Source organism: Tachypleus tridentatus, chromosome 7 (genome assembly GCF_004210375.1).
Source record: "Tachypleus tridentatus isolate NWPU-2018 chromosome 7, ASM421037v1, whole genome shotgun sequence".
Classification (NCBI taxonomy): domain Eukaryota; kingdom Metazoa; phylum Arthropoda; class Merostomata; order Xiphosura; family Limulidae; genus Tachypleus; species Tachypleus tridentatus.
The window spans coordinates 78,038,207-78,057,816 of record NC_134831.1 but is presented as its reverse complement, the minus strand read 5'-3'; the positions used below and the strand labels follow the sequence as shown (position 1 = coordinate 78,057,816).

Here is a 19,610-nt window from a genome sequence, read left to right as displayed (position 1 = left end):
GGACTATATACTGTTTTAGCATGATTTCTTTTACACATTTTAATTTTATTTTAACCTGAACCCAGGACTGGAAAGGCCAACTTCAGGTGACTGACAGCAAGTTTGAACTTAATATTTGTCTTCCTGGTGGGTCTTAATTTTACTTATTTAACGTATTTTTAATTTCATTTCCATATACTATTATAGTATATTGCATCTTGTTTGGCACAGATAGCCTAATAGCTTTGTGCCAATAAACATGAAATACCTACCTGCCTACATGTAGTAGTTATGGTAAAAACTCAATATTAAACAGAACGTTAACTGTCTAGTTGATAGATCCTCTTAAATTAATTTTGAAACTGTAAAGTTATATATTAACAATCAAAAACTCGCATTCGATTCATTTGCGAAAAGCTAGTTAATACATAAATCATTTCTTTGTGTAAATTTTTAAATAGGATAAAACAGAACACAAAATTACTGTTAAAATAATGTTAGACCGCGAAATACGGTTTTAAATTCGTGTTGAATAGGTGGTATTTAAAGATACGTTTTGTAGCAAATGATTATGCTTTAGTAACATACTTTATTTTAGGTTTCGATGTAAATACATATACTAGACTTGATAGTTTGTTTTCAAATATTGGGTCAGTTAGTTGGGTTTTGTGATCTTCCAGATCCAACGTTTTTAAAACTGGGTTTTGTCAATTTGTTTACGTTAGAGTCGGAGGAGAAGTAATATTTTCGAAATTCACTCTTTGATTTCTACAGTTTTTATCGAAATTCATCTTGAACGTTTATGGAAATTTTCACTCGCTGTTTTATTTTATCGAATGATACATTACTGGTTTAATCCAAGTTGATTTTGATAGATGTTGGTTATCGCACCAAAATACTTCTCAACAAAGCTTCGTCAAAGTGTTAAAAGACATCGAGGTTGTTGCCCTTGACGGTGTTTCTGAAATGAAATGGAATTTTTCGAATTATTTCAGTATTTTTTGATCTGGTATTGTAAAACATTAATTGAACGTAGTTTGGCAAATATCAATTATCGAAATTTTTTGAGAGAATTTCTCTTGAGGCTAGGCGCTCTGTAAGAAGGTCCTTCTAAGCCTACATTATTTTCTCTAATGAAATGGTTTTCACAACTGACACATACCTGTGTTTTCATCACGTCCTTCATGTTTGTAATTACTTCATATGTAGTACTTCAATGAATAAAAAAAAAAAGGACTGCAGTTTGTTAACATACTAAACATATTTGAGTAAAAATAGGAAACTTATTCACTCACTTAAGCATTAAAAATCTACCGTGGACTACAATTCACTTGGGAACACCTTTCTACGTTGCTTTCTTCTTAGCAAATATGCTTCGTTAACAACTGGTAGTAGACCAGATGCAGCCTAGTTCTTACTGTACCGAACTGTGAATTTACGGTTCATATCCCATTGTCGCAATAATATGATCCACGCCTAAGGCTGGTGGATTGGGTGCGCTATAAGAGTAACGGTCAAATATCACTTTTCGCCAATAATCAACAGTTATATTGTTGACTAGCTGCCTTTTCCTTTATATCAGTTGCCAATTAGGGATAGCTAGCATAGATAACTCTTGTGCAGGTATCACAGTTCAATTCAGAGTGCCATTCTATATGTGTATGTACGGTACATAACACAATATGTATACTAATGGTACACACAGGATGTTCAAACAGTATGCGCAGTAATGACGCAGTAACAACCCTTATACAAGGGTTGAAGTGATCAACTGTCTTCATCAAAAATCAACAGGAAAGATCGTAACATCTAACTTGATCGATTTCACTCATCCTGACTGAGATGGCAGCACCATCAAGTCAATAAGATACTACTGCTATTACTGTGATTACATGATACTATGGAGCACTGGGCAGCTTGAATGCAGAGAAGGTGTGACTGATGATGTTAGAATAATGCGATAATTAGAGCTCAACGTGGGACACATATATATGTATGTATCTCCTTTACTGTATGCAAGGTTATTTGATATCTTGACATTGGCCACTTTACAGTATTCGTTCGTTGGGCTTGTTTTCTTAACACTGATTATAAAGAACCGATATATTTAAGTTTACACTTTTGTACTTTATTTACGAATAAGAAATATTTTACGCACCTGAAATTCAAAGAAAGTACAAGACGAATATGATCGCAGCGTTTGCTAAAAGCAATTTTAAAAAATACAACAGATAAGGGCGTGTGTTTATTACTCTGAATCAGTGATAACTACTGACTAAGATTTTGGAAAACCCAAGCATGGCCTGTCATTGTGGGGAAACCCCTTGTCAACAAGGTCATTCTTCCATCTCAGCTTTGGGACTGGCCCAGGGTTAAAAACCTTGGACTTTTCGACCTCGTCCTTCTATTATTATTTCAACTACAATCTCATAGATGAGATTAGCATATTCAAGAAACTTATAACAAAGTGCAAGTAAAAACAAAAAAAAGGGAGAGAGAGAATGATTAGAATGAATTCAAAGTCAAATCAGACTAAAATAATAAATGATAGTTTATATCTGAACTATTTTTGGTAAAAAACTTTAGTGATATGTATAATTAGTAACGAGGTAAAATAATTTCAAGAAACGAGTTTCAATGTGGAAAACGCCCGGCATGGCCAGGTGGGTTAAGGCGTTCGACTAGTAATCTGAGGGTTGCGGGTTCGAATCCCAGTCGCACCAAACATGATCGCCCTTTCAGCCGTGGGGGCGTTATAATATGATGGTCAATCCCACTATTCTTTGATAAAAAATAGCCCAAGAGTTGGCGGTGGGTGGTGATGAGTAGCTGTTTTCCTTCTAGTCTTACACTGCTAAATTAGAGACAGCTAGCACAGATAGCCTTTGTGTAGCTTTGCATGAAATTAAAAAAAAATTGTGTGGAAAATGGTCTATTACTTTTAAAAAGAAGTTTGAAACAATATATTCCTCCACAAAACGTTTTTAGTGACGCTTATAAGGATATGTAGTATTTTGTTTTATATATATGTATATATTGTGCGGTATTTGTTTAAAATCATGTTGGGAATTAAATATTTTTATGCTAAATTAGTGCTAATCTTGAAGGTACAGATGGCGTGCAAATTAGGCGACTTCTTCAATATATATACACACGGAATAATTCTTATTCCCCCCCATATTTCGACTTTTGTACCATTTTTTAGGGGTCAGCCGGTAATATTTGTAAGCTAACAAATTTTATAGCCGTGTGGCCAGATCAGTAAATGGTTGAGCATGTTCGGTTGTGGGGGTTCGAATTCACGACCCCTCCACACATATACGCACCTGACTAACAAATTTCATCGGCTGTTATTTAAGTATATAAAAATACACACTTGAAGTGTATAATGTCTATGCTCGACTGGCAAAAATTTCTATTTTGTTTAATGCTGCAATACTATACATTGTAACCTGAGTTCAAATAAGTAACAACTTATCCATCACATATCTCATGTTATACTAGAAACAAAACTCTAACTATATTAAATAAATACACCTCTGTTTGTTCTCCTAACATTGAAATAAAGTCATGGTGGAGCACTTTCAACAAGTAGGACAGAGCTCGAGACCTCTTGAACGCTTTAGAATGTCTTACCAACTTAGGTGAAAGAGTTAATTTACTATCAAAACATTTTGTAAACAATTGAAACACAATAAACTATCTTCCGGTAGGCTGTCACATTCTATGCTTACTAAATGACCCCAATGGTATGAATGTGGAATTATCTAGTTTCGACACTTGTGGTGGGTAGAGCACAGAAAGCCCATTGTGTATCTTGGTGCTTAACCACAAACAAACAAAGCTTACCAGACAGAAGGTAATATCCTAATTAAATTGGTGAACTAATATTATCTATTTTGTGAGAAAGAATCACGCTAGAAAATTCAGAAAGTTGAGTCTGGAACTTAAGTTTCTACTACGTGGACTTCCTCAGCGAAGCACGTAAATCTGTCTTTTCCGTTGTTAAAACTCTTCGATATGTTACTGGGTCCGGCATGATCAGGTGGTTAGAGTGCTGAACTCGTAATATAAAGGTTGCGGGTTCGAATCCCCGTCACACTAAACATGTTAGCCCTTTAAGTCGTAGGGATGTTATAATGTAACGTTCAATCTCATTTGATGGTAAAACAGTAGCCCAAGAGTTGGCGATGGGTAGTGATGTCTAGCTGCCTTTCGTCTAGTCTTACACTACTAACTTAGGGACGGCTACCACAGATAGCCCTTGTGTAGCTTTACGCGAAACTTAAAACAAACAAACAAACAAACAAATCGATATACTTCTAGCTCTAAGGAGAACTCGGAAGTTGCCGCCAGAGTACCGTAAGAATTTGTATTTCCCATTCTTAAAACTTCCCTACATATTACTTCCTTAATATAAAGTTAAAAATCGACGCCGAAGCGCGCTAAAAGTTTGCATTTCCCTTAACTATTGTTGTAATTCTTGCAAGTATTACTATAATACACAAAAGCATCAGGGTCGTCGAGAGCCAGTCCAGAATCAGAAACGTCACTGGGATCCTCTTTTATTCTATTTACTACTATTTGCTGATTTTTCATGAAAGAAATTTAGATGAGAAATTCCATCATGAATCCACGACAAAGCAGTAGCCATTTCAGTATAGTAAGCAGTATGCACTTCTAGTGAACTTTGTAATATCCTGCAGCCCGTACCTCTGGGCAGCGCCCCACTTCCCGTTAACCCTGCCAAGAATAACTAGGTAACTACGACGAATCGTACTCGACTAAACCTTTAGTGTAAAACTTCTCCATATACGACAAGCCTTAAGAGGAGTGTGGAACTCGCCACTGGTAAGAAGGGTTCGTTTATTACATCATCTAAAACCTTAATAATAATAAACATTCACTAATTTATCACAAATGCCATCAACAGGATATTATACATAATATTCACTGACACTAACACAACTTTCACACAAGACTGTTATTAATAAATTTTCTAAAACCCGGTTTGCACATCTTAATGTTGTGCAGTTTTCTTGGTTATTATTCTAGACTTTGGATCACTGTTTCTGTCAAAATTAGAAAGTTGAGCATAATATTTTATACACACATATGAGGAACTCCAAAAGCTCTGAAAAACAGAACGTAAAACTAGAGTCATGAAAAACAGTGTGAAAGCCAATTAAAGGTAAGTTAATCTGCCAAAACAAACAACAACGAAAAAAATCAAATAAAAAACTACTATTTAGTTAAAATTGATTTATTTATTTATAGTTTAGTAGATAGGTACACAATAGTCTATCTGTTTTCCCCATGATATGTAATGAAACCCAGTTTTCAGCAGTGTAAGTCTGCAGACATACCTGCTGTGCCACTAGGAGGCTAATCAAAAGTGATAAACAGGTTTCATATAACATTAATTCAGGCTGTGACATTTCTTTTCATTTGGCAAATATTAAATATTCAAGTAGCCTAAACCTTCATTTCTAATTCTTTGTCAACAGTAGGTGGATGACCACAAGGTCATTCCAGGAATCACAACCTTCGAAAGCGAAGTTTTACGATGAAGGAAATAAACATGCTAGTCAAGAGAAATTACATATTTGAAGGGCTAGTTGTGAACTAGCAGGTTCATGCTTAGACTGCCAATAAAAGGATTCTAAGTTAGTGGCCTGTTGCCACAAAAACACGCTTGCACTTTGAGGCTATGGGTGCACCATAAAATTAATGGACAAATTCCTCTATCCAATCAGACGAGAGTAGCCCGCCAGTTGACAAGTGCTTCTAACTGGCTGCATCCCGTCTATTTTTATAAGCTCAAAATTAAAGTGTGTGAACTGACTCATTTGCTTTTCTTTTTCTGAAATAAACAAACAAAAAAAAACACCTAAAAATGATGTAACTTAGAAAATAATAACCTTTGTCACACCAAAGATTTTAATTGCTGAAAATAAAGAAATATTTGCCAAAACCAAGACGTTATTTTGAAATATATGGTAACTTCGCTTATCTAACTATAATTAAAAGTGACTAAAACCAGTTCATAAAGTTGTTTGGTAACAGGGGCTGTTATATCAACGATCAAACGGCTTCAAAGTTGATTAGGGGATTGTTAAACCACTTGTGATTTTATTGAGCGACGGACTTCTTAGAATTTAGTTTTAACAGTAAATATTAGAGCTTATTTTACACAAATAAAGATGAGTGTGTGTGTGGGTGTTTATCGTATAGCAAAGCCACAAAGCGCTATCTGCTCAGCCCACCGAGGGGAATCGAACCCCTGATTTTAGCGTTGTAAATCCGGAGACATACCGCTGTACTAGCGGAGGGCAAATAAAGACGAAATAAAAATGATAATTTTCAATTATCGCCCCCTCACGTGCTTGTAAATAGTTGGTAGTCTTACTTACAATAGAATGAAATAAAAGTCAAACAAATTTAATGAAAAACTTAGATAAATGTAATATTTAAACTTTAATAATATTTTAATGTAATATTATATTTCAAGTTACTAATTAATAAATTGAATATTAAACTTTCTTGAAGTACGCTTTTTGGTTTTATGACTCGATATTTTTAAATCATTCTGTTTTCACTTTTACATCTTACCGGTATTTGTTTATTTTTTTTCCCACTGTACAAGTTTTTCTTTCCTTTCATGTTTTTATTAGCAACTTTTTTACCACTACCTTTATCATGCATTTTTTTTTCAATACTAAATACTATATTATAAAAGCACTCCTGGTATTATTACAATACAAAATAAACCATGGTGTCCGTTTGACATGCAAATTAACGTAACTCTTCAGTATTTTTAGCAAGATATTAACATACCGCAAGATCAAACTTTACTTCGCAATCTAGAACAAAATAATTTTTATTGCCTTTGACAACCATGCAGTTGTTGCTTCATAATATATATATTATCCAAGATAAATGACTGACGTAAACATTAATAATAACGTACATTTGGTTGTGTTTTTTTCACGGTGAAGGTGCCGAGTACAAAAATACTTTTCCTTGTATAACGATTTTACATTAAAAAAAATTATTGTGTTTCTGAAAATAATCATAAATAACGCATGGAAACCAACCACACAACTAATAACACTGGTAAAACAAAGACAAGAAGACAGTTCATGACAGCAAGAAATACAAGAAGACAGTTCATGACAGCAATAGATTAAGAAATAAAAACACAAATAAACAGTATCAGAAGCTAAGTTATTAAAACAAAAACCTTCTGCTCCCAACTAAATGAACAAACAGACCCTAGAAAGATTTGGTCGCACCTAAAAAGATTCACCAACGAAGCCACCACAAAAAAATACCCCACACTAGAACATAACAACACATTAGCGCGCACCAACAAAGAAAAAGCAGAAGCCTTCAGACATCAACTACCAAACATTTGCACAACACACAATGAATCAGAGAAGAACAACTATTTCTACAACATAGTAAACAATCATGTAACAAATAACATAGAATTATACAAACTTTATTTTCCAATCAATATTCTTAACAGTAACACTACTAACACTTATGATTATAATACTCTACTACTCACCAAAAAAATCACACTAACTGAACTCAAACAAACAATCAAATATTCAAAAAAGAAATCACCAGGAAATGATGGCATACTAACAGTTCTCCTCAAAAAAGGCACTCCGAAATTATTTGACCACCTATTAGCTATCTTTAATTTATCTTTTTACTGTAGATACATCCTAGTTTCTTGGAAACAAGTTAATATGTTAATGTTCCATAAAGAAGGTGAACCAGCTAATAAACCAAATAGTTATCGACCAATCAGCCTGATCAGCTGTGTAGGTAAAATTCTTGAACGAATAATAAGTAATAGACTCTCCACATTTTTGTATATTACTTTAAAATTACCTGAGGAACAAAACGGATTTAGAAAATTTAGACAAACGACAGATCATTTAGTTAGGCTAACTGAAACAATAATTAATAGCTTTAATAAAAAAGAATGCACTGTCGCTTGCTTCCTCGGTGTCAAGAAGGCATTCGACACTGTATGGTACAATGGTCTTCGGTTCCGTATGAATAAAAAGGGACTACCGCGTGGAATTATTCGCATCTAACTTTTTGGAAAACAGAAAATGTAGAGTAAACGTACAGGGAACTTTCTCTGAGTTCTTCACTCCAGAAGCTAGCGTTCCTCAAGGAGGGGTGGTTAGTCCTATTCTCCTCATCATGTGTGTGGATAATATGCCACTTCAAGACCTAAATCATGGATACTCGTCACAGTTCGCTGATGATGTAGCAATTTGGAAAAGTGCCCCAACACCAGCAATAGCAGCCACTAACATACAACCGCAACTAAACAGAATAAGTGAATACTGACAAAAATATAGAATGAAAATAAATACAGCGAAGACACAATTTGTGATATTTTCAAAATCAACGAAACACCAAAAAGCACAACCGCAGACTTACATGAACGGAAAGCTTCTCCAGACTGCTACATCTGCAAAATTTTTAGGATTAACATATGATTCATAACTTACCTGGATAAAACAAGTAAATAACATAAAAACTAAAATCTGGCGAAGAATGAACTATGTTATGAGTCTAACTGGTAAAAGCTATGGAACAACGCCTGGAAATATCCTTAAAATATACAAAACATATATAAGACCAGTAGTAGACTATGCAGCTCCTGCATGGACTAATGTAAAAAAAAAAAAAAAACTGCAAACCAAACTACAACCTGTACAAAATACAGTAATCACGACAGCATATAGAGCACCCAAAACCACCTCCTCAAAGTTTATGCATAACTATTCAAATACACAAACAATACCAGATAAACTTCTACATAGTACAACAAAATATTTTGATAAAAATTGGACAAAAAATGAGCTGTTATGTGAACTAGACTGGTATTACATATATATGATGAAGAGAGTCCTAAACACCTCTCCCCGATTAATTTATATATTAAGATAAAATTAAGTAAAAAATAATAATAATAATAAAATAAATAAAAATAGCAATAAAATAATAATAAATAAAATAAATAATATTTATATATATATAACAATAATAATAAATTAGTGCTAAAATAAAACAGGCCACCTATGATCTAGACTTAGTGAATCTGAAAGTACAGTATACATACACATTGCCCTAAAAACGGACTGAGTAACGTTCATCACTCTGGCCCTCGTATATTAACTTTAAATATACTAAGTAGTCCACCCTAAAAATGAAAAGAAAGGTTTCCTTTGTTTTGTTTTTGAATTTCACGCAAAGCTATTCGAGGGCTATCTGCGCTAGTCGTCCCTAATTTGGAAGTGTAAAACTAGGGAAGGCAGCTAGTCATCACCATCCACCGTCAACTTTTGGGCTGCTCTTTTATCACCGAATAGTGGGATTGACCGTCACATTATAACGCCCCCACGGCTGAAAGGGCGAGAATGTTTGGTGTGACGGGAATTCGAGCCCACGACCCTCAGATTACGAGATATTTTTAGTTCTGATATATGTAAATATTTTTTATCAGAAGTTAATATTAATTATAAATGTCCAAAGCACCAGTCTTCGAAGTGAATAATTTCAATCTTCACTTGTAAAAGTTGCCTGGAAAATAATATACTTTCGTCGTCATTGTTATGGCCTATCCTGTATGTTGGAGTTTGAGTTTATTAAAGTGCAAAGCTACATAATGGGCTATCTTTATATATAGCGAGTACGTGAACACTCATAAGTTCTTAAGCTTACCATTGACCAACCAGAGGACATGTTAATGACACGTAAATACGTTAAGTACCAAATGATGAACATGACATGATAACAACTGCTACCCAGATCAGTTACCCAGCGATTATTTGATATCCTTTACACAATCTGCCTTAGGAACATTTCAATTTTAAGCTTTATTTAACACTTCTCAGGCCAAGTTTATACTATTTTGGAAATATATCTCGAGAACACAAAACAGTTCATATGTTTCATTTTTATTGCATAGTTTTAATAATAATTATGTTTTGGCAACGATAATCTACGATTATAGAATTTAGGTAAAATTTGAGTAACTTGAATAAAATATTTCGCTAGATGTTTGTTTTTTAATTTCGTGAAAAGCTATTCGAGGGCTATCTGCGCTAGTCGTCCCTAATTTGGAAGTGTAAGACTAGAGAGAAGGCAGCTAGTCATCACCACCCACCGCCAACTCTTGGGCTACTCTTTTACCAACGAATAGTGGGATTGACCGTCACATTATAACGCCTCCACGGCTGAAAAGGCGAGGATGTGTGGTGCGAGGAGGATGCGAACCCGCGACCGTCAGATTACGAGCCGCACGCCTTAACCCACCTGGCCATGCTGGGCCGAAAAGGAAGGAGTAAGAGATCTAGTATACCTGACCCTCTTGGGTACACAAAATTTATATACCCAACCAACTAAAGAGAGAGAGGAACTGCGCGAGAAAATTGTGGCACACCTTACACGACTCACGAACGACAATTCAGCCGCAAAGAAGTACCCTACACTTGAACACAATAATACAATAGCATACACAAATAAAGAAATAGCCGAAGCTTTCAAATACCAACTACAGAATACATTTAAAACACATACTGATCCAGATATGAATACTTATTTTTACAACAAAGTCACAAATTATATACTAAATAATAAAGAATGATTTGAACCAATTTTCCCAACAAGTACACTGCTGACCCAAATCTTAAGGCCATTGAACATAAAGAAAAAATATGCATTTTGCGTTGTTAGACTCAACCACTTATTTGAGTACAGCTTCGAAAGATGAAAATAAGAAAAGGGAAAATAATAATAAAAAAAATGTTTGGCACTTTTCAGCATAGTTTAACCAAGCTGTTTCGTGGTGTGGTAGGAGGCGTGACCTTTGAAGACGCTTACGGTTTTAAAGCCTTTCTCTTGTAGATGCCGTCTTATTGTTCTTGAGCTGCATTCTGCGTCTGTAAGGGCCTTAATCTGGTTCGACGATCGGCTGGTGTCTTGCTGGACAACCCGTCGAATACTCTTGCTCAACGCCGGCGAAATTTCCTTGGACCGCCCACTTAAAATTCTTCTTCCGTATCCCTCAAGGTCTTTTAAGAAACTTGCAACAGCAAATTTTCTACGCCCAATCTCACCAGCGATGACACGTTGAGAGAGACCTTGCTTTTGCAGCTCGACAATTCTGCCACGTTCAAACTCTGTCAACATTTTAGCCTTTGCTATGCTTTTACCCAAAGTAATACAGGAGATGTTGGCAACGCTAATGCTTGAACACAAATGACTAAATTTCGTTACGTGTTTACCGATTAACACTCCGTTTCAGTATGGTCTTAAACATTGGACCAGCTAGTATTTAAGCTAATTTCATGGTGCTCATATTTTCCCTACTAAATGATAAAAAAGTTTTTTATTTTTACTTTCCCTTTTCTTATTTTCATCTTTCGAAGCTCTACTCAAATAAGTGGTTGAGTCTAACAACGAAAATGCATATTTTTTCTTTATGTTCATTGGTCTTAGGATTTTGGCCAGCAGTGTATATCTAAGACAAATACAAGACACACAACAAATTACGAAGGCACGATCCTAACGAAAGAAATATACATACATGAGCTTCTTGAAGCAATAAAATATATAAAAAACACATCTTCGGGTAAAGATGAGATACAGGCCATCCTCCTAAAAAAGGGCACTCCGAAATTGTTTGACCACCTAAAACACTTTCTAACTTATCACTATCCTCAGGATATATACCAATTTCTTGGAAGCATGCTAATATATTTTTGTTCCATAAAGAAGCAAAGCCAGCAAATAAACCTTATAGCTACCTACCAATCAGCCTGACCAGCTGTGTAGGCAAAATTCTTGAGAGAATAATCAGTAACAGACTCTCCACATTCTTGCAGATAACATCAAAATTACCAGAAGAACAAAATGGATTCAGAAAATTTAGACAAACAACTGACCATTTAGTCAGACTAACTGAAGACATAATAGATAGCTTTAACAAAAAACAACGCACTGTAGCCTGCTTTCTTGACGTTGACTACCTGGAAAATAGAAAATGTAGAGGGAACCTTTTCTGCTTTACTCCAGAAGCTGGCGTCCCTCAGGGAGGGGTGGTTAGCTTTATACTCTTCTTGTATGTAAACAATTTGTCACTGAGGGATCCTAATCATGGATTCTCCTCACAGTTCGCTGATAATGTTGCTGTCTGGAAAAGTGCCACAACACCAACAATAGCAGCCACAAACATACAACCACGACTAAATAGAATAAGCGAATACTCTCAAAAATAAGAATAAAAATAAACACAGTAAAAATACAACTTGTCTTTACAAAGCTGACAAAATATAAAAATACAACCACGACTAAATAGAATAAGCGAATACTCTCAAAAATAAGAATAAAAATAAACACAGTAAAAATACAACTTGTCTTTACAAAGCTGACAAAATATAAAAATACAACCTGAAATATATATGAATGGAACACTGCTTCAGACTGCCACATTGGCAGAATTTCTAGATCTAACCTATGACTCAAAATTAACATAAATTAACCATGTAAATGAATATAAAGTAAAGTCTGGCGAGGAACCAACTATGCTGGGAGTCCAACTGGCAAGAACAATGGAGCATCAACAGACAATATACTAAAAATTAACAAACATACATCAGACCAGAAATAGACAATGCAGCTACAGCTTGGATAACTGTAATAAGTGGCAAAACAATTAAAATCAAGCTACACAAATACAAAACACACTCATCACAATAGCATACAGAGTTCCCAAAACAACATAATCTAAATTCATAAATAAATATTCAAACATACCAATCATGCCAGATAGACTCCTACATAGTACAATAACGTATTTTGATAAAAACTGGATAAAAATGATTATGCGAACCAGACAGGTACCTCATACATGATGAAGATAGTCCTAAACACCTCTCCCCGATCAACATATACTTTAAACACAAAAATATATAAATGAAAAAATAATAAAATAAAATAATAATAAATACATGGAGAGACGGAAAAAGAAGGCCACCATCAAACTAGACTTCCTACTTATAGGGCAAAAGAATATCTGTAAATGTATACTAATACATGGACATTGTCCTGAAATGGGTCGGAGTAGTTCAGCCCACTTTGACCTTGAAGCAGTAACTAATACCAACCAACACCGCATGACCATATAACTAAAGGAAGGAGGAAGAGGTCAAAGAGCATCTGACTCTCCAGGGTACATATGATACCCAAAACCCGAGAGAAAGAAAGAGTTTGTTTGTTTGTTTTGGAATTTCGCACAAAGCTACTCGAGGGCTATCTGTGCTAGCCGTCCCTAATTCAGTAGTGTAAGACTAGAGGGAAGGCAGCTAGTCATCACCACCCACCGCCAACTCTTGGGCTACTCTTTTACCAACGAATAGTGGGATTGACCGTCACATTATAACGCCCCCACGGCTGGGAGGGCGAGCATGTTTGGCGCGACTCGGGCGCGAACCCACGACCCTCGGATTGCGAAGCGCACGCCTTAACGCGCTAGGCCATGCCAGGCCTAGTATGCAAGAAGCCTATCGGGTAAAAATAAAGGCACATCACCTGATAATATAATAAAAATTTACAAAACATACATTAGCCCCATTTTTGAATACGCATGCTCAGCCTGGTTAAACATAACACAAAAACAACTACACAAACTACAAAATTCAATCACAACCTCAGCTTATAACGTACCCCGCAGTACTTCATCCACATTTATGCACAAGTATACAAACAAAGAGACAGTATCCGATAGACTCTTGCATAATGCACTAAATTATTTTTTAAAAAATTGGCATAAAAATAATTTATTGTGTGATCTCGACAGATACGGGGTACATGATGAACATAGTCCTACGTACCTCTCTCCAATGAATATATACACTGTTGGCCAAAATCTTAAGGCCAATGAACATAAAGAAAAAATATGGATTTGGCGTTGTTAGACTCAACCACTTATTTGAGTAGAGCTTCGAAAGATGAAATACAGAAAAGGGAAAGTAAAATTAAAAAAAAACATTTTTAGCATTTAATAGGGAAAATGTGAACACAATGAAATTAGCTTAAATACTAGCTCGTCAAAAGTTTAAGACCATACTGAAACGAAGTGTTAATCGGTAAACACGTAACGAAATTTAGTCATTTGTGTTCAAGCATTAGCGTTGTCAACATCTCCTGTATTACTCTGGGTAAAAGAATAGCAAAGGCTAAAATGTTGACAGAGTTTGAACGTGGCAGAATTGTCGAGCTGCAAAAGCAAGGTCTCTCTCAACGTGCCATCGCTGGTGAGATTGGGCGTAGTAAATCTGCTGTTGCAAATTTCTTAAAAGACCTTGAGGGATACGGAAGGAGAATTTTAAGTGGGCGGTCCAAGGAAATTTCGCCGGCGTTGAGCAAGAGTATTCGACGGGTTGTCCAGCAAGACACCAGCCGATCGTCGAACCAGATTAAGGCCCTTACAGACGCAGAATGCAGCTCAAGAACAATAAGACGGCATCTACAAGAGAAAGGCTTTAAAACCGTAAGGTCACGCCTCCTACCACACCACGAAACAGCTTGGTTAAACTATGCTGAGAAGCGCCAAACATGGAACGTAGAAAAGTGGTTTTGTTCTCTGATGAGAAACAAATTTAACCTGAATAGTCCAGATGGCTTCCAACGTTACTGGCACGATAAGGATATCACACCGGAGACATTTTCTACATGACACAGTGGTTCATCATGATCTGGGCTGCTTTCTCCTTCCATGGAACAATGGAGCTTCAGGTTATACAGAGGCGTCAAACAGCAGCTGGCTACATTGGCATGTTGGAGAGAGCATCCTTATTGACTGGAGTCCCTCACCTATGCAGGAATGATCTTCGTGAAGCCATCTTCACAACTTTGAATAACATCCAGCCAGCCTTCAGCAAACGCTTATTTCGACCATGCCAAAGCGAATGTTTGCAGTTATTCGTAATGACGGCCGTGCAACTCACTACTGAGACATCTTGTTGGGCATTTCCTACCCTGATTAGGACTTCTTTTTGGTATGGTCTTATATTTTTGACTAGCTAGTATTTAGGCTAATTTCAGTGTTCACATTTTTCCTATTAAATGCCTTTTTTCCCTTTTCTTGTTTTCTTCTTTCGAAGCTCTACTCAAATAAGTGGTTGAGTCTAACAACGCAAATTGCATAATTTTTCATTATGTTCATTGGCCTTAAGATTTTGGCCAGCAGTGTATTTAACAAATGGAAATCAAGTATAATATTCATAGTTTTATATATATATATATATATAAATATTTTTTTTTTAAAATAACAATAAAAAATAAATAAAAGGCAACTCAAGGCAATATATGGACATTGCCCTGAAAAGGGCCGGACTACAGTGGGTTACTCTGGCCCTAAAACACTACAACTATAACATAGTAGCAGCTAAAATGAATGTTAGGGACGGAGGACGAGATCTTTTGCACCTGACCCTCCTGGGTATCTAAAACTTTCCAACATACCCACCAAGAAGAAGCGAACGGCTGGTAACCGAACTAGATTTTTAACATAACACGCTATCAGACTTACCGCTGTGCTATAGGGATAATAACTTTATGTAACTTCAATATCTATTAATAAACACATTCACAACATATGCACAACCTTTGTCTATAGTTACATAATGAAACGTAAGTGAATGGTGAATGATCCACACTGGCACAGCGGTATGACTGCGAACTTATACTGCTAGAATTGGGGTTTCAATACCCGTTGCGGACAAAGCACCGAGAGCCTATTGTATAGCTTTGTGCTTAGTTCAAAACAACAATAATGGTGAATACGATTAGTGTACTTTAGCCAGTTAATTCCTTATCAGAAACATTCTTTTAATATGAAAACATATGTAAATTAAAGTATGTTATTAAACTTCTTATGACGTAATTATCTGTTTGTTTGTTTTTGAATTTCGCGCAAAGCTACTCGATGGCTATCTGCACTGGTCATCCCTAATTCAGCAGTTTAAGACAAGACGAAAGACAACTAGTCATGACCACCCATCGCCAACTCTTGGGCTACTCTTTTACCAACGAATAGTGGAATTGACTGTAAGATTATTACGTCCCTACGGCTAAAACGGCGAGCATGTTTGGTGTGACGGGGATTCGAACTCGCGACCCTCAGATTAGGAATCGACCGCCCTAACCACCTGGCTATGCCGGGCCGAAATTTTAAGAAACTGTATTTCGTAGAACAGTGGTATGTAATGTACTTTATAGAAATGTAGACTTTAATCAACTATAGAAATTCGAGAAAGAATGCATATTTTAAAGATATAATGACTAAAGTAACAACTTTTCGAGTGCTAATGTAGAAGTTAAAAGTTTTAGAACTCTGAGGATGAGGAACATTCTTCAAGGTGTAGTTTGAAGAAGGGTGTATTTCATAGAAAGTACACTTTTATTATCTTAATGCGCTACACGGTAATCTCTTTTACTAGAAAAATTGAGGTTAATCGCACTTTATAAAAAGGTTTGTTTGTTTTTTTTAGTTTCGCTCAAAGCTACACGAGGACTATCTGCGTTAGCCGTCCCTAATTTAGCAGCGTTAGACTAGAGGGAAGGCAGCTAGTCATCACCATCAACCGCCAACTTTTGGGCTACTCTTTTACCAACGAATAGTGGGATTGACCGTCACATTATAACGCTCACACGGCTGAAAGGGCGAGCATGTCTGATGTGACGGGAATTCGAACCCTAGACCCTGGAATTACGAGTCGAGTGCCTTAACCACCTGGCTATTATAAGAAGGAAGTTCCGTGTTGCCCATTCTGATTGCTTTCTCCATTTAATGTTGTGTTCACTTCGAAGGCTATGATTATAACCGCCTGACGTCGTAATTTCTATTGTAACAAGCTGCAGCTAAAGACGGCGAGGTCAATTTTGAGTCAAACATCTTGGCAATTTTGTACAACATCCTCATATAATGAATGTTGGCATCAAGGACCACGTTTAAACAGATCAAAAGAACAAAAGTCCATTGGAACTGCTTCAATGGGCGAGATGATGGAACACCACAGCTGTAGCTTGGGATGTTCAAGTGATTAGAGGCGTTCGACTCGCAATCGGCAGGTCGCGGGTTCGAATCTCTGCCCTACAAAATGTAGAGACGTTACAATGTGATGGTCAATCCCACTATTTATTGGTAAAAGAGACCTCCAAGAGTTGACAGTGAATGGTGCTGACTAGCTGCCTTCATTACTAAATTAGGGACAGCTAGCCCTCGTGTATCCTGCGCGAAATTTAAAGAAGTTATAATTTTAAATTCTTCGTCTTTCTTTTTCAGAAAAACAGCAAATCATATCAAGATGTGGCTGGAAACTTGTGAATTTTTGGCTTGTAAGCCTTTCTTAGTTACAAACCTTTGCATACTGTCTTGTGAATGTCGTTAAGATATATGTTTAACTTCACTGCAGTATTTGTATTAGATCAAAGAATATTTTTTTTTCTGAAACGTAGTGTTCTCTTTATTAAACACGATGGTCCTCTAGATTGGTCTGTTGTGTAGCATCAAAACCCGTTACTGTCCGAAACGATTTTCTCTCCGAGATGTTCCCGTTTTCATGAATAAAAGCGAAGTTTCACTTCTTCGAAACTTTTTTTTTGTCTCTACGTCATCTAAAAATATTTATTAACGAATACTTCTCCTCGAAAATTAATATGTAATACAACCCTCGACAACGGATCCATCCTGACGGCAGTGCTCTGTCGACTAATTGAACGAAATACATAGCTACTAAATATGTTGCCCATGGCTCCATTACTTGCATCTGTGTCGACACTTTGCTTCATTACATATAAATTGCTTGTGTGTACTGAATTCATCATTTCTAAATTCGCACTATTTAAACTTTCTGGTTTCTGTAATGACCTCTTTAGTGCTAACAGAACAATAGAGCCATATTATACGGAAGCCTAAACTAAACCAAACAAGTTGGTGTTCGTCACTCCTAAATCATAATAGGTATTCAAACTTCCCGCCGTTACTTAACCTTTTTTTTTCTTTAAAATAAGATTACGGCCAAAAGCTATCATTGTGAAATATGCAAAAACTAGTTTCCTTCTAATTTTCTTGCAATTAATACAAGAAGGACAGAATCATTATCCTGTTCTATATATCCATTTAAATGTTTGTAATATTAAAGAAGTGAAGTGTGGGATAAATTTTAGCACACCTTGTATTTGTGGAATGTCAAGCATGGAGAAAAATATTATAAGTTCTTCATAGGAAAAGTATTGAAGGAAACTGCTTTGTCCTTGAAATAACACGTAGGCTTATGGTACTGCACGCTGTTTTATTTCCTTATCCATTTCGTGATTCCCATAACCAATTATCACACCCATACACTGTTATTTCTCCGTTAACAAACAAAATAAAAACACCCGTGTTTACATAAACTAATATCAAATATTTATACTTTTGTACATAGATATCGGAGGGCCTGGCATGGTCAGGTGGTTAGGGTACTCGATTCGTAATCCGAGGGTCGCGGGTTCGAATTTCCCTCACACCAAATATGCTTGCCCTTTCAGTCGTGGGGGCGTTATATTGTGACGGTCAATCCCACTATTCGTTGGTAAGAAAGTAGCTCAAGAGTTGGCGGTAGGTGGTGATGACTAGCTGCCTTCCCTCTAGTCTTACACTGCTAAATTATGGACGGCTAGCGCAAATAACCCTCGTGTAGCTTTGCGCGAAATTCAAACCAAACCAAAGATACTAGAGACTAAAACGTTTTATTCCTTGATATTTCTCGATGAATAAAAATATAATTTTCCAATCACAAACAGAGTGGAATATAACAAAGAATATTGTTGCTATGATATACTAACATTTTCTACTTTACATAGATCCCTCGATTGATTAGCGGTAGGTTTATATAAAATCAGTCTTTAAGGTATCTGAGACTTCGCATCGAAGCTCGTGGTGTCACATTTCTCAGTCGCAGACTGGCTCCACCACCAGAACATCAAGAACAAATTTTCTTTATTTAACAAATGAACTAAATTAATGAGTTATTTTTATACATTTGATTATTTTTCAAGTATTTGTTTTGTTTTTGAATTTCGCGCAAAGCTACTCGAGGACTATCTGCGCTAGCCGTCCCTAATTTAGCAGCGTAAGACTAGAGGGAAGGCAGCTAGTCATCACCACCCACAGCCAAATCTTTTTACCAACGAATAGTCGGATTGACCGTATCATTATAACGCCTCCGTGGCTGAAAAGGCGAGCACCGGGATTCGAACCCTGACCCTTGGATAACGAGTCAAACGCCTTAACACACTTAACATACGTTTTTCAAGTATATTCTCTGTTTAATTAGGCCTGAAGTGAAAGATACGCGAAAAGATTTCCATAATAATAGGAGGTTTAGAAAGTTGTGAGCCTGTTCTAAAATAACGTATTTTTCCAACCGAGCATGTTAGAATGCTTAGCCAATCAAATGGAATAAGTTTTCTTATTATTTTGTCCCCATAAAATCTGTTTAAGAAACATGATTTTGTTTCTTTAGAATCAAGCACCAAGCTACACAATG

The 19,610-nt window shown here is 36.2% G+C and overlaps 1 long non-coding RNA gene across 1 annotated transcript in view; it reads right to left on the bottom strand.

Moving 5' to 3' along the window:
• Window positions 1-548: 548 nt before the first annotated feature.
• The window catches only part of LOC143256035 (uncharacterized), a 49,985-nt gene continuing 30,923 nt past the window's right edge, over window positions 549-19,610 (bottom strand). The window contains exon 2 of the long non-coding RNA XR_013030967.1: window positions 549-940. This is a non-coding gene — a long non-coding RNA (uncharacterized LOC143256035). The remainder of the gene's footprint in view (window positions 941-19,610) is intronic.